Source organism: Mycteria americana, chromosome 1 (assembly GCF_035582795.1).
Source record: "Mycteria americana isolate JAX WOST 10 ecotype Jacksonville Zoo and Gardens chromosome 1, USCA_MyAme_1.0, whole genome shotgun sequence".
NCBI classification, from domain to species: domain Eukaryota; kingdom Metazoa; phylum Chordata; class Aves; order Ciconiiformes; family Ciconiidae; genus Mycteria; species Mycteria americana.
Window position 1 is genome coordinate 42899235 of NC_134365.1, and position 13773 is coordinate 42913007.

General features: G+C 45.7%; 1 long non-coding RNA gene across 2 annotated transcripts; it reads left to right on the top strand.

The window, feature by feature from the left end:
* The first annotated feature begins 1970 nt into the window (after positions 1-1970).
* On the top strand, positions 1971-12646 carry LOC142406857 (uncharacterized). Of its 2 annotated transcripts, XR_012774743.1 has the most exons (4): positions 1971-2371; positions 5697-5812; positions 7897-8111; positions 11465-12646. It is a non-coding gene; the product is annotated as an uncharacterized LOC142406857 (long non-coding RNA). The 2 variants fall into 2 exon arrangements; XR_012774737.1 differs by lacking the exon at positions 11465-12646 and having other exon boundaries at positions 7897-8220.
* Positions 12647-13773: the final 1127 nt, after the last annotated feature.

Sequence of the window (13773 nt, forward strand, 5' to 3'; positions counted from 1 at the left end):
TGGTTTACAAAGCACACACATGCCTTCTTTGAGCCAGCTTATCAAGATGGTTCTTTATGGGAACGTAATTTACCTTTTCGCAATGGGGGTCAAAGCATGAGGCTCTCAATGGAAAGACTTCCTCCCAGATGACAGACTGGGGAGGCAGTCTTCTTGCGGACTTTGATAAGGATGCAAAGCAGACAGCTAGGAATTCGCATTGCAGCGTATAAGGTCCCCCTTTCACCTACCACCGCAACCAGCTAGGGTAGAACAAAGAGCTGGTTTCAAAGGGCTGGAGGCACAGCGCTTCTGCGCAGTGTAACACCGCATCCCAACAGGAGTGCTCCCAGGAAACCCCCCGTACAAATCCTCTGCAGCTCTCTGAAGGAATAAGAAATAAGCATCCTCTCTTCTCTAAAGAGGCGTGAGACAATCCATGGGATCTGGTACTCTGCAGATGGATTTGTGGATGCTGAAGTTAGTCCTGAACACTACTGAGGAGTCTGCTCTTCTTTCATGGTGCAAAAATCTCCAGACATGAAAGGAGCCCTCCTGGCTAACAACACCCCCTCATATGCTTCTTCCCCTGAACATTTCCCATCTGGTTTCAAATCTTTGCATTCCTCCTCTCTTGAAAAATATAGTTTAGTAGGATTCAAACTCTTCCACCCCGGCGGGCTAGGTGTCTCCTTCAGAGGGGGCTGGAGGGGGCAGAGAAAGGGTGCTCTGGGATGCACTGCATGTCTTTAGCTCCTCTGACATGTGAAGATAAAGCATGACAGACCCCTGGCACGCGACACCAGACTCCTGACCCCACACTCTATATCTGAAAGAAGCACCAGGTATCCTGTGATCAACAGCATAATTTGTGTGAGCCCCGGTACACCATCTCAATGTACATTACCATGTGTGCATTAAAATAACATGGAGAGTTGAAATGCACTAGGACAGCGTCTGTACCTGAATGTGCTGATTCAACTCTCAAAGCTGCATTAAGCAGCTGTAGTCTTCAAGCCCTGCAGATGTCTATTTTAATCATCTGTCTTAAAATATCAGCTGGTTTTATGCCCTATTCTGAAGCTTACCATCCCTCACAGAGGCTGAGTTGTTTTCTCTAAGCACTGCCATCCAATCAAAACTGGAAACAGGCAGGAAAAAGAGAAAATAAGAACAAGTTACTTTTGTTCGTACTTATTCCCACACATCTTGCACAGCTTGCGGCTGAAACACCTTGGGAGGGCGTAGCTGCGGAACCTGAGCCTGCCATCTGGATGAGACCAGCAGGACACTTTTATTGGAGATCTGAAACATGGCCGGCTAAGGTATGAACCTCATCAAAAGCACGGATTCGTGCTGGCAGAGATGACCCTTCTCCAAGCCTTCCTCCATCTCTTCTGACTTGCTGGCTAAGAAACATGCCCTTGTACAGCAGAGAAGCTGTTCCTTTCCATGGTAAAACACCCGGCCACAAAACAAGCTTGAGGGCCCTTCCTAAGCCACACTCACAGCATCAGCTCACTAATTTCTCCACTGCCCTTTTAGTTTATTTTTTAGCAAAAACTAACAAAAAAAAGGGGGTTTTTTTTAGTAATATTGTTCCTCTCTTGACGTCTCTCCTCCCTCTCTCCGCTGTGCCACCCCAGGCTCTGACCTTCCAGAGTGCGCTGGGCTCACGCAGTCTAAGTATTTTAGTTATGCCCAAGGTACTTGCAATTTGTGCAGACACAGAGCCTAAGATCACCTGTAATCTTGTTAATTATGCTAATTACGGTCATTAAGGACATATTATAGAGTTCACTGTTAATAGGAGCTTCCACGGACGCTTGCAGCCAAAACGGCCAAGGCCAGCTCTCCATACACAACTCTTCGTGACTCCCAAAGGAGGATGAGCGTGAAGCGTGCGATCTCGTGGCCCTGCCCTGCACCCTCAACCAGGGAGCTCTGCTCACCCACGGCCCGTGTCTGTTACTCATCATTGCGAAGCCAAGGCCTTTAGCAGGTCTCCTTCTCGTGGGTAGGGGAAGAAGGCAATATCCAGCAGAGGAAATTGGAGAAAAATATTTTCAACCCTTTACTTGTTCTTGGACCTCCTCCACAGCCTAGATAAACTAAAATATTTAAGCACCTCACGCTTGCGTTACAGAGCTTTTCTGCTTTGAACGAAAGGGAGAACATTGAAGCGGTAAGACCTGCGTTTTGCCTTGCAAGATAACTGCTCACAGCCCCCGGTTTGAAGGAACCTGACACATCTGGCTCTGGCACGCAGCAGCACGCTCGTTTTCCCTCCAGTGACTCATTTAACAACTCCTCAAGGAAAAATTACTACTACTGGAACAGAAAAAAACAGCCTCCTAGGCACTGTTACGATCAGCTGCGTGGAGAGGAGCTGGTGAGTATGAAGAGGTGAAAATGATGCCTGTGAGGGTGGGCTGGAGGCCAGCAGCTGGAGGGCAGGGAGTGGGGCGGGAGAGGTGTGACGGTCCGTGGACTGGAGCCCCGTTGCTAACCACCGAGAGGAGAAGCTAAGCTTTGGCCTCTGCCGCGAGCTGGTTTCGCACTCGCCCTGGCCAGGGCAGATGCCTATCGTCCATATTGCAAGAGTGGGCGAGGTGGGTCCAGCCCCGGTGCCGGGGTCTGCCCGAGGGAAGCAGTCAGCCTCCCTCCCCAGGGCGGCAACCGCAGGTTGAGGCCAGGTGAATCATCTGCTCGACTCACGGCAATCCTCCTTGCTAGGCTTACACCCTTCAGGCTGGGGTTTAGGCTCTTCCTCTGGTCAGCCGGGCCTTCCAGACGGCAAGCCAGCCGTTTGCAAGACACTTGTGCTTAGATGGATGGGAGGAGGCTTGCCCTCGGGAGACAGCAGCCTCTCCTCACAGCAAAACAGCTCGAGTGAGTTACGGCTTCTCGTGCGGCGGCATGCAAAATTGTCAGGCTCCTGGCATGTGAGTGACTGTCTGTGTATCTCAGAGAGACAACTTACAAACAGATTCTGGGGGATTTTATGCTAATAAAGCTCTGCTTTTGCTGCTGTTCGTTCAGAAATCTTTATTTTAGCTGTTGTTTTCATTTTTCAAAGCCTGCTTTGTCAGTGAACACCCGTGTCCTCCTAACTGTGGCACGGAAAACACTGCTGACAATTATTCTGCAGTTACAACACATCACGTTAGGTGGTCCTATCTCAATGCGGCAGGCAGCTGATGGGTGGGGAGGGGAAACTGATATAGCCTAGCCATGAGGTCTCGCTGCCTGCCTGGGAAATAAAGGACACCGAAATATAACTGCGTGGGAAGGAATTCCAAGAAGAATTTGTCCCAAACCATTTCTGGAAACAGATGATAACATTATTTACCCAAATACAGGAAGCTCGAGATTGCAATGAATGACGAAAGGCAAGAACTAAGGGTGAGGGGGAGAAAAATGTCCTTCCCCCTCCCCCTTCCCGAAAGATAGAAGGAAAAACCCCACCAGCAAACCCCCGGTTATTGGGCTGTGTGCTCACGAGCTGATCCATCCCTCTGTCTCTGCGTGTGCGTCTCTCACCCGCACAGCTCTGCCCGGCCCCCTTTGCATCCTAGCGCCGGGGGCTCTTTCCAAAGCCAGGCATGGTATCCCGCGGAGAAGAGTCCAGCTGTTGGGATCCTTCCCAGAAATCAAACACTGCCGCATTCAAGCCTTTCTGGCCTTTCAGTAGTTAATCTGGGGATACCCAGAAACCCGAGAGCAACGCTACCCCCCTCCAATGAGAAGGGATGGGAAGCGATGGGGTGTGCTTCAAAGCCTTCGTATTTATTTATTTATTTGTGTTCATGTTTATGTAAATTTTGCATAAATCTGGATTGAACTTTGGGAGCCCAAGCTCTCAAATACAGAACCCAGCTGTTTGAAATCACGAGGAACGTACATTCCCACCAGCAGCGTAAATCCAAAATATAAAAAGGCAAACAGCCCAGCTAGCCAAAGGAGGGACCGAGGGGGGATTAGCTCTCACAGAACAGTACCCTATCTTCTTGTGTGTTTATTTATTTTTTTAATGTTGCTGCCTGCTCTGTAGTAAAAAAAAGATGCTGGTTATTTTGGAATCCACAGCGATGCCAAGCATCCCTCAGCATCTGCTCACAGCGGTTCCCAGCCATGGCTTCTGCTGCGCTCAAACCAAGTGAAAGCAGCACAGACCCAAGGTATTTTATCACGGTGACAGCCTGACTGATCTGGATTCAGCAGCATTTTATTTATCTCGGCAGCGCCAATCAGCCCAGCCACGGTGAATCTGCTGGAAGACCAAGGGGTTCCTCCTCATCGCTGACCATGGCTCAATGTCCCCAGGGTCACCTCAGCTCTTCTGGGGCTTAGGAAGGCTGCAGATCACAGTCACTCTGGTCGTGGCTTCATGGCACACTGACAGCATTTGCGGTCTGGTTGTGGGATGCCGAGCACCAAGTCAACACAAACTCACCGTTTTCATTTGTCTGTCCTCAAAACAATTGGGCTTGTTAACTTTGTTTGAAGGAGCTTTATGTTAGCTCAAATATCAGCTGTAGTCCCCTCTGCCAGCATCAAGCCACATCCCCAGCGTATGGTCCGTATCGTGTGCTTTGTAAAAATTTAACAGCAACGTCAGCAGAGGCACATGCACACATCTGAGCTGAACGTGCTCGTACGACGGGGCACTCCAGTGAGCAGCGGCCGTACTGGTGACCTCTGAGGCTCAGGCCGCCACTCATTGACTTTAGGGTAAGTTAGATCTGTCCCTTAGGCGTGGAGACGTATATAGGGTCTCTGCAGAAGACGTTAAAGTACCTGCTACAGAGATCAGCCCTCCCTTCCCAGCTATTACTTTATAAAAGGGGGAGAAGTTAACCTTCTGAGCCTTTATTTAAGCCCTAAAAAAAATATCGGCTTTTCAACTGTATTCTTTCAGTGAAATCTGTGAACGTTATAATTATTATTATAATAAAGATTATAATAAAGATTTTGACAATCTGCTTTGACACCTAAATGCGGAATTGGGATTATGATGCAAAAATCTCAGCTCAAGTGGGAAAACATGTTAAGGCATCCTTAGGGCAAGCTTATACCTAGCCTTACACCCTAAATGAACTAGGCAGTAAGTGCAAATACATGGATTAGCAGGTCCCCATTTTCTACAGATAGGCATTTCTATACACAAAAATGTATTGGCAGAAAGGAATAAGCAAGGGTGAAGTTGGCAATTCAGAGGTTAATTACTATCCTTAAGAAAAAAAATCCCACTTCAGGCACATCAGCTTTAAAGCTAGTTGGAAGTGGCCCTCTAAGAGGTGGAAGCAGCAGACAGCCAAAAATAGAAGCTCTTCAGTCTATGATACAATAAGCGTGATGTGATACAAAGTCTGTGATAAAATTTCACTGTAAAAGCACCTTACAAAACAAGAGAAGGGGCAAATCAGTTCAGTGAACTCTGAGAGCCCCTAAAGCCAATGGGATCTCTCACTGATGCCTAAGGTAAGGTATTTTCTCCCCTGGCCTGGCGCAGGTCTGAGGCTGTGACCAGTAAGCTGGCCTGATTTACCCCAGGACTCCAGTTAGCAGTAATAGGTGAGCCCTGGTCCCTGCAACATTGGGACCCTGAATTCGCCACTGCAAAAAAGTCCCCGAAGCATGTACAAACCCTCTGCAGCTTGAGGGCTGATGCCATCCACCTGCCTAACCCGGTTTTCTCTCCTCCCGTTTTCCAGGCAGGATCTGAAAGGGAACGATGCTCCCCCAAAGCTCCCCTGGTGCCTCTTCGTCCTTCCAGCATTCAACACCGTCTTTCCTAGTCCTCAAGCTGGTCTTTGCTAGTCCTTGCTAGGTGAGTAGCTGTGACTGAGCAGAGGCAGGGATAGTGCTTGTCGGTGGATACACCTCGGGGACAAAGTTAAGACTTCAGCTGGGCACACGCGATTGCCTCCCGGTGACTGTGATGCATTTCAATGTCAGACATCATATATTAGTGTTTAGGTGACAGCTTTTTTTACAGTACCAATGCCTGTGTTACAATGATACCCCTCCAGAGCCCACTGGTGACTGAGTGCTGGTAATTAAAATGATTCAGCCCATCCTTAAGCGGACTATTTATGCATTTATTTTACCATGCCTTTTCCCAGTGAAACTGCCTTGATGACACTTTTCTTAAATGCTCCTGTGACACCTGCCACTGCAGACAATCACTAAGGAATGAATTACAGCCATGATTAACTTTCAGCTAAATAGAAAAGAAAATACTTGAACTAAAACTCATCACCTGTTTTGATACAAATTAAAAACATTGGCTTTTTCAGTAAGGCAAGGCTCCGAACACTGCAGCACCCTAAATTCATGCAGATGCTATTTAACCACAGCTATCTGCTATTACTTTTTCCTCATCTAAACAACAGCGCAGTTAGCAGAAGTCATGTGAAAGGGGCTGACGTTAGATAGAGAATGTCGTTAATGTTATGGTTCCAAAGAAAAGTAAGATTTCTTTTATATTCGTTCATGGCTGCAGCTGATAATTGCTTCCTGTCTTACACCTACACAAAATCCATGAATATAATTACAGCAGCGCAGTGCAGAGTTCAATCAGAAGGGAGTATTGATTTGCGTATAAATCAAAAGCCATCTTCCTCCAGTTGTATTTACATGAAAAAAATAATAGGACTTTTCTGAAAAAGCTGCATAATCAAGAAAGGGTAGTGTATTGCAGAAAACCTCACTCATAGATTATATGGCCAGAAGGGAATAATATAATCATCTAAATGTGTCTATATATGCAAGCCACAGGATTTCCCAAATTAATCAAGCTTTGATCTACAATGTTGGGGGGTTTTTTGAAGAAAAAAAATTGACTTATTTTGGTAGATTTTTAAGTGCATACTTTCATTTATATGCACATAAATTATTACCATGTTCCTCTGTGCAGCAGAGCCTGTTGCCTGGAACAGAAGCAGATGCTTCTGTTCTTGGGGTGCACAGCCGGGTGACTATCACTCACCAGCAAAGACAGGGATGCCAATCAGCACTGGGGTTGCTAACAGGAGTGGGGAGGAACAGCTGTAATTTTTTAGCTCCCTCGCCTGCTTCCCCTGGAAAATCCACGTCAAGACTTTGCAGTAAAGACAACATCTGAATGAGGAGAGGTTTCCTTTCTTGATAGGTAGTGTACTTTGGGGAATCCTGTCTGTAGGGCTATGAAAGCAAAGGTGAGAAAGCAGAGGAAAGTCTGAATTTGGCATTATGGAGCCAGATCCAAAGCCCAGAAAGGCACATCCCTTGCGTAGGCTGGGGTCCAGCTGGGGAGGGTCCCTGTTCAGCACATAGTACCTGCAGAAAAACAGCAGACTGGCTTTTTGCACCTGAAGCTGGCTGGGGGGGGACACAAACCTATTTTCAGCTAGATCTGCCCTGCCGAGAGCTCCCTCCTACACAGCAGTCTTTATTAAAGGTTGATCTGTTCTGCGCTCTCTTCATGAGTAAATGGCATCCTCCACTGTAAATGCTAACCTTGCCCCAGAGAAAAGGGTAGCATGCTCCTCCTTCCCCATCACCCAGGCTTCATAAAGATAACTTGCTCGCCTATATAATTTTCTGCAGTTTGTCTGAAGGGAGCTTTTAGGACTGAAAGACTGAACGGAGACATTTCTATAGGTTCTTCATTATTTGAGCTGCCAGCACGGGGTTCGGGAAGGATGCAGAACCGCAAGGTCTCGTCTCTGCACGGAGGTTGCACTGGGTAGTAACGGAGAACTAGAAAGCAGCAGAGGCACATACTGCTGTGAAAGCATTTACACAGCTCAGGTTTTGCAAAGGAAATGGAAGAGGGTGTGTAAGTGAAAGATCATTTGAACCCAGTAGAGCTGCCACCTCTTCAGGAGGTACAATAACATCCATAAAAACCTTTCTTTTCACTCTCTCTAGCTACACCAGCACAAAATGAGACCACATCGGTACCTCTGCTAAACATCCATCACTGAGCACTCAGCTCAAATTAACTGTTTTGGGAACACTTGCAGTGTCCTGACTTAGCCTGGGGCTACTAGCAGTGAAAGCTCATTTTTGTCAGCCGAGAAGAAATCAATCACAACTGATGACTGCGTTAATATTATTCATCACTCCCTGAAGATTTCTTTCTAGTGAGCCACCTAAATAATTAATATTAAAATTGATTTTATGAAGCATTCTCAGATGGTGTAATAAATGTATACTAACGGTCTATTTACGAGGCCACAGTGCAGAAGGATTAAAACCTGATCAATTATGACATGCCTTCATTTTTGAATAGGAGCCTGTTTGAAGAAACACAGTCTATGCAGAGTATAATTACATGTACTAAGTTACAACACAATCTGTTCTGCCACTGACTGACTAGTGTTTGTTAGATTAAAAACACTGCTAGGAAATGGCTAACTAATTAATCAAACTGGCTCATTTCCAAGAGCTTTCATTTGATCAGTTGTGCCTCAGATCTATTTTTATAGAAACACTCAACCAAACAGAAAAAGTTACTGCAATGGAAAGACAAGAGCAGTGCTTTAAGAAATCACAGTAAAGAGTGCATATATTTTTTTTCATGGCTCTAACTAATATGAGTCAAAACTTTTTAAAAATATGTAAATATCTTATTAGCAAGTATCAAGGAAATATGATGGATAGGAGGACTGCCAAAGCACACCCAATATATGTATATATACACCAGCTATCCTGTTTTCCAAGTGCCATCCTCCATAGATAAAAAATCAGCATGAAATACTTTAAGTCTTCTTAAGACTTAGGAAGCTGAATTGTATTAAGCACTTGTGTCACTGAGCTTGGAGAAGATACACAAAGCTGTCCTTGTACCTGAGGAATAGCTATAGCTAGGTAATTAAAGCTATGGAAAAGCCTTGTGGGATTTTCCATGAAGTTTCATTGTTAGCCAGACTCTCAAAGACCTTAATGTTGTATTCCTGTGCCTAGCAAGTAAATGCCCAGCTCTACAGGGGGAGTCCACAGACTAAGGTTAAGAGCAAATGCTCACACATAAGCTAGGAGAAGAGTTTAGCACCTCAAAATGGGATCCTAAGCAGACATCGTGTAGCTACCCAAGAAGATGCTAAAAGGCAAGGGAGGGCTCCTGCTGCTTTCTCCGATGTAGCACCCCATGAGCCACTGAGCCACAGTGATAACCCCCTTCCGAGGATGAACATGTCGTCCCATGGAGCATGGAGGGCCCCATCTCCATTTTCTCTGTAAACAGAGAACACATTAGCAGTCTTGTTGAACCCAGGGTGATCTAAAGGATGTCAGAAAGACAAAGGGGAGGATAACTTAATAAAATTAGCAATTTTTCAGCCGTGTTTCTAACACAGAGTTTCTACGACATATTTTGTCTGTTAATAAAAGACTATCTAATGAAATTAAGTGTATGATCAAACAGCTGATAAAAAATGCTGCCTCAGAAAGCAATGTCAAAAGATGGGGTAACCCCTAGCTTTTGGCCTTGGAGCTAGAATACTCATAGAGGGACCCTGGGGAAGACACTGCCTCCCATCCCTTCCTGTGAAGCAAGAGCTGGGCAGACAGGGCTGGGAAGGTGATGAGGCAAGGCAGAAACTAAGCGAGAAAATAACTTGATTATGTAAAGTGAAAACCACCGTGTATAGACCCTAAAGAAGACAGTCCCCTTGTGAAGACAGTCACAGATATGCAAGTCCTTTTACGAACATATGATTTTTCTCCTACTGAATCCAAGAAGATTTAGATAGTAAGCCTACCAAGGTGCCTTGGAAACTCACTCAACAGCATATGTGCATATTGACTTGTCTACCAGCTTGAGAAATTGAACCCTGACTGTTCACAGCATGACAGCCTAAGTTGCAAGAAGGTGATGCCGTCTTCTGTGTACAGAATTAGTCAATCCCCATCTGCTGGTGTGCCTATAATTCTAGTCATCTCCTGAAAGGAGATTAAAAGCCAGGCAGATAATTAAAACGCAAAATGTTTTAAAACACAAAATGTTCCACGCAGGCTAGCAGCTGAAATAATTTTTGCTGTTATGTCTTCTCCGTCTCCTCTTCCCCAAACATTTGGTGAGTTTGCTTTCTGACAGGGATGTTCACTAGACATTAATGTTTTATGAAACTCTTAAAGAATATTTATAAAAAGCAGATCTCAAATATGTCACCACCAATGTTTGCATTATGCAGCCTACACCTTGCCACTCAGGAGTCAACTGCATGTCACGCATATTCACTGATGAAGTAGAACACAGCTGAGAAGTCCAGGGATAAAGAGAAACATCAACAATTTAAATGGGCACAGTAAGTTTTATAGAAAGACCAATATATTCCATAATTTGAAGATGTCCATTTGACCAGGCAACATCCTAATGAGCAAGCCTAATGAGCAAGCAGGATATTTAATGAATACATAGATGGAGAAGTACCTAGGATGAACATCAGTAAAGCCAGCTCAGGACAGTACAGGCTACACTGCCCAGCAAGACCATGGCCCAAAAATGGGCAGCTCTTCGCCCCATCCCCTCCAGGGACCAACATCAGCTGTTGTTACACAAGGACATGAGAAGCCCCAGTGGCTCCGACACAGGATCATACTAGTATGGCTGGGCAGGTCATGGGTCAGAGCTGGCTTGGGTCCAGCTGGCCAGGGACATGCCGCTGCTGGCACACATCCATTGCAGGCACTCCGTTGAGGACCTTGCAACTTTAGGCACCTCTAAGATCAATCAGCATTTTAGCACGGGCTTTGAAGATTGCATTTCTCAGCTGATGATCCTGCAGTGGTACTGAGGTGGTTCCTGTTTGTTTGTCTGCCTAAACCCCAATTATTTGAGAAAATGTTCTTAGCAAAATTACAAGGAGTGAGCTCTATTCTTTGTGCACTTAACACATGGGTAAATTTTGCTAAAGCCACAAACTCTATAGTCCTTAAAGGCCTTGGAATTTGAACCATCATACCAACTAATTAGTTAATATCTGTGGCCCAATTTAAAGTAATTATGGTAGTTTCACCTTCATTTACTTGAATTAAAGTTTATCCTGAGTACAGGCTACATAAAACATGAGAGAATTCCAAAGATTAACTGAGTTACAAATGATCCCTGCATAATTAATTTTTGTTCAAATGCTTAGTGAATTACAAGTGTATGCCCCATAATAAATTCAATAATTTCAGAAATTTCATCTCCATGGTAAAAGTGTCCTCACATAAGGACAGTTCCGGTTCCCCAAATGCATCCATTTATTCACAGAAGAGATCTCTGGTTACAGCCTTCTTCCGAGACCCTCCTCCAGCACAGGGCAGTTAAAATCTCTCCATTTCCTAGTGAGAAGGTTTTGTGGCAAGGAAATCTGGAAAAAAACTGAAAAGCTCTTATATGCATTATTTTTTTCACCTGCAAAATCTAATAGTGGAAGTCACTACATAGTAACTGTTGTCTGAGCATCGAGAAATGGAAATAGTGTTCTTTTGTCCCTCTTTTTTACAGGGCTACTTTCCCACATGAGATTGATGTATGCTGTTAGATGTGTCTATACAGATAACTGTTCACAGTGTCCACAGGAAACTTGGTACGTGATGGTGACGTCAGGGTGAATGAGACAAGTCACCTATTAACACTACAATCCTGCTTTAAACAAAACATCCCAAAATATGAACGTAGGCTTGACTCCAGATGCATCGAGGGCAAAGTCCCTTTACTTCTCTCTGCCCCTGCATTTCTGTCACTCTGGGTCTCACAACATCACTAAGGTCCAGCCTTCTCCTACTGGCATCATCAGGACTCTCTCCCCATGAGAGCAGGACAAAGCTCTTAACTGATATACTCGTTCAGCATCTGACTACCCTGTGATGAGCTACTGGAAGTACAAAGCCGTGGAGGGTTAGCCCCCAAATCTGGGGAAACTTGGTTCAGAGGAATCCTCATTCCTTCACCCTCCCTTACGTCTCTTCCTCACCCATGGTCATGGGGATCTGAGTCCCCGTGGGCACAGTCCCACATGGAGAGGTTCAAAACAGAGATGGAGGCAGGCGAGGGAACCAGCTCTCACAAGCTGCTGGCAATACTGGTGCAATCTGCAGGAAGCTTAATGGACCCATGGAAGGAGGGTGGCAATCAGAAAGCTCCTTGCCTACAAGATGGGCAACCCGGAGGCACCGCGGGAGTGGGGGTAACACGCAGGAGGGAACGTGGTGAGAGGATAGGGATGGGTTTTGTGAAACCGTGCTCATACCTGCTGTTATCAAACACACGTGAGGCTGTGGGGATGCTCTGCTATTTAACCACCACCGCTACACAGTCTGTGTTTTAAATGTCCGTAAGCTGTAAGCTGTGTCTACCGAATGTTGCCTGAGGGTAGCTCTCCGGTTTCCCTTGTAACACCAATCTGCTATCAAGACAAGGAAAACAAATAAACCAAACCTTACAATTAAGCAGGTATCAGCTCCTCCAGCTTGTTGTTCAAGTGGGAAAACTAGATAAGAGACGCGTTGGCCGGCCCAGGCGGATGCTCCAGGCTGGACGGGGCTTTCCTCTCGGTGCTGTGGGGTAGGGCTTGTGCCCGGCAGCGGCTGCGTGTCCCCCGCAGGAGAGGGGCACGTCCTGGCCTCCTGACCGGCGAGGGGTGAGCCTCCAGGGCAGCCAGGTTTCGGCATTCAAACATGTGCGGAGGAGCACAAAGAAGCCCTTTATGCCACTGCAATTGCAACATCAGATTTCAGTTTTATTCCCAAACATGAGCCGAGCTCTCAGTCATAGACAGGCTTTTTAATCAGCCCTGGCAAAGATGAAAAGCCTGAGAAAGAGAGGCAGTGTCTGTGCAAGAAGGACTCATTTACATTAAATAATTATCCTGAAGGAGAGAAACAGCAAGGGAGTGATTTTTTAATTACAAAGAAATAATTGGAGTGTGGAGGAGTATATAGAGTCCTAGCTTTGTTCCCTGTAAGTTACCTATTTGCAGTAAAACCCAAACAGTAGGTTTGAGAGGTAAGAAATATCTGTTTGTTGTTATTTTCAAAACAGAGTATCATATGAGAAGGAAGACAGGGAAATACTTCTGCACTCCCAAAAGGCTGCTGCTTTTATGTCTCCTTTGCACAGCAGGACATAAAATCAGTATAGCAAACATAAATGCTAAAAATACAAGAGCTGACACACAAACACATTCTGTAATAGGTTAGGAATGACTCTGTCGATGAGCATGTGTGTGTGTGTATGTGAGAGAGAGACAGCGTTGTCATACAAGCCTATCTGTCTGCTACACAGCCTGCTTGTGCAACCTGGTACATGCTTTCTCTTCTTTGATACTGCTTATTCAGTAAAAAATAGAAAGGATTTGACACCAACATTTCCCCATAAAAATGACTTTTGAGCTGAGATGAAGAATAACAGTACCAAGTCCCCAGATTAGGAACTTCTTTTTAAATTCTGAGGAATTTACAATAGGGGTTGCAATCTGTGCTGTGCTTTTGGGATTAATCCCCTGGGCAGAGCTGAAGCCCTGAGCCTCCTGGCACCTAGCACAAAAGCACGGGTTTTGGGAACCTGAGCACTCCACTGCAGGCTCTATCACTTCCACTGAGGAAAGTGCCAAAACCTGGGAAATCCCACACATTCCTGCTGCAGAATCAGGGCAGCGCTCAGCAGCTCACAACGGGTCCTCAGTGCGGGGCAGTGAGCACACTTCAGCTTTACACGGGTAGCTCATCGGCTGACCAGTCTGGGAGATGACCAGCAGTACGTATAGCGTCAACGTGAAGACGGGTGGTAGGGAAGAAGGAGCTCCTGTGCTCCCT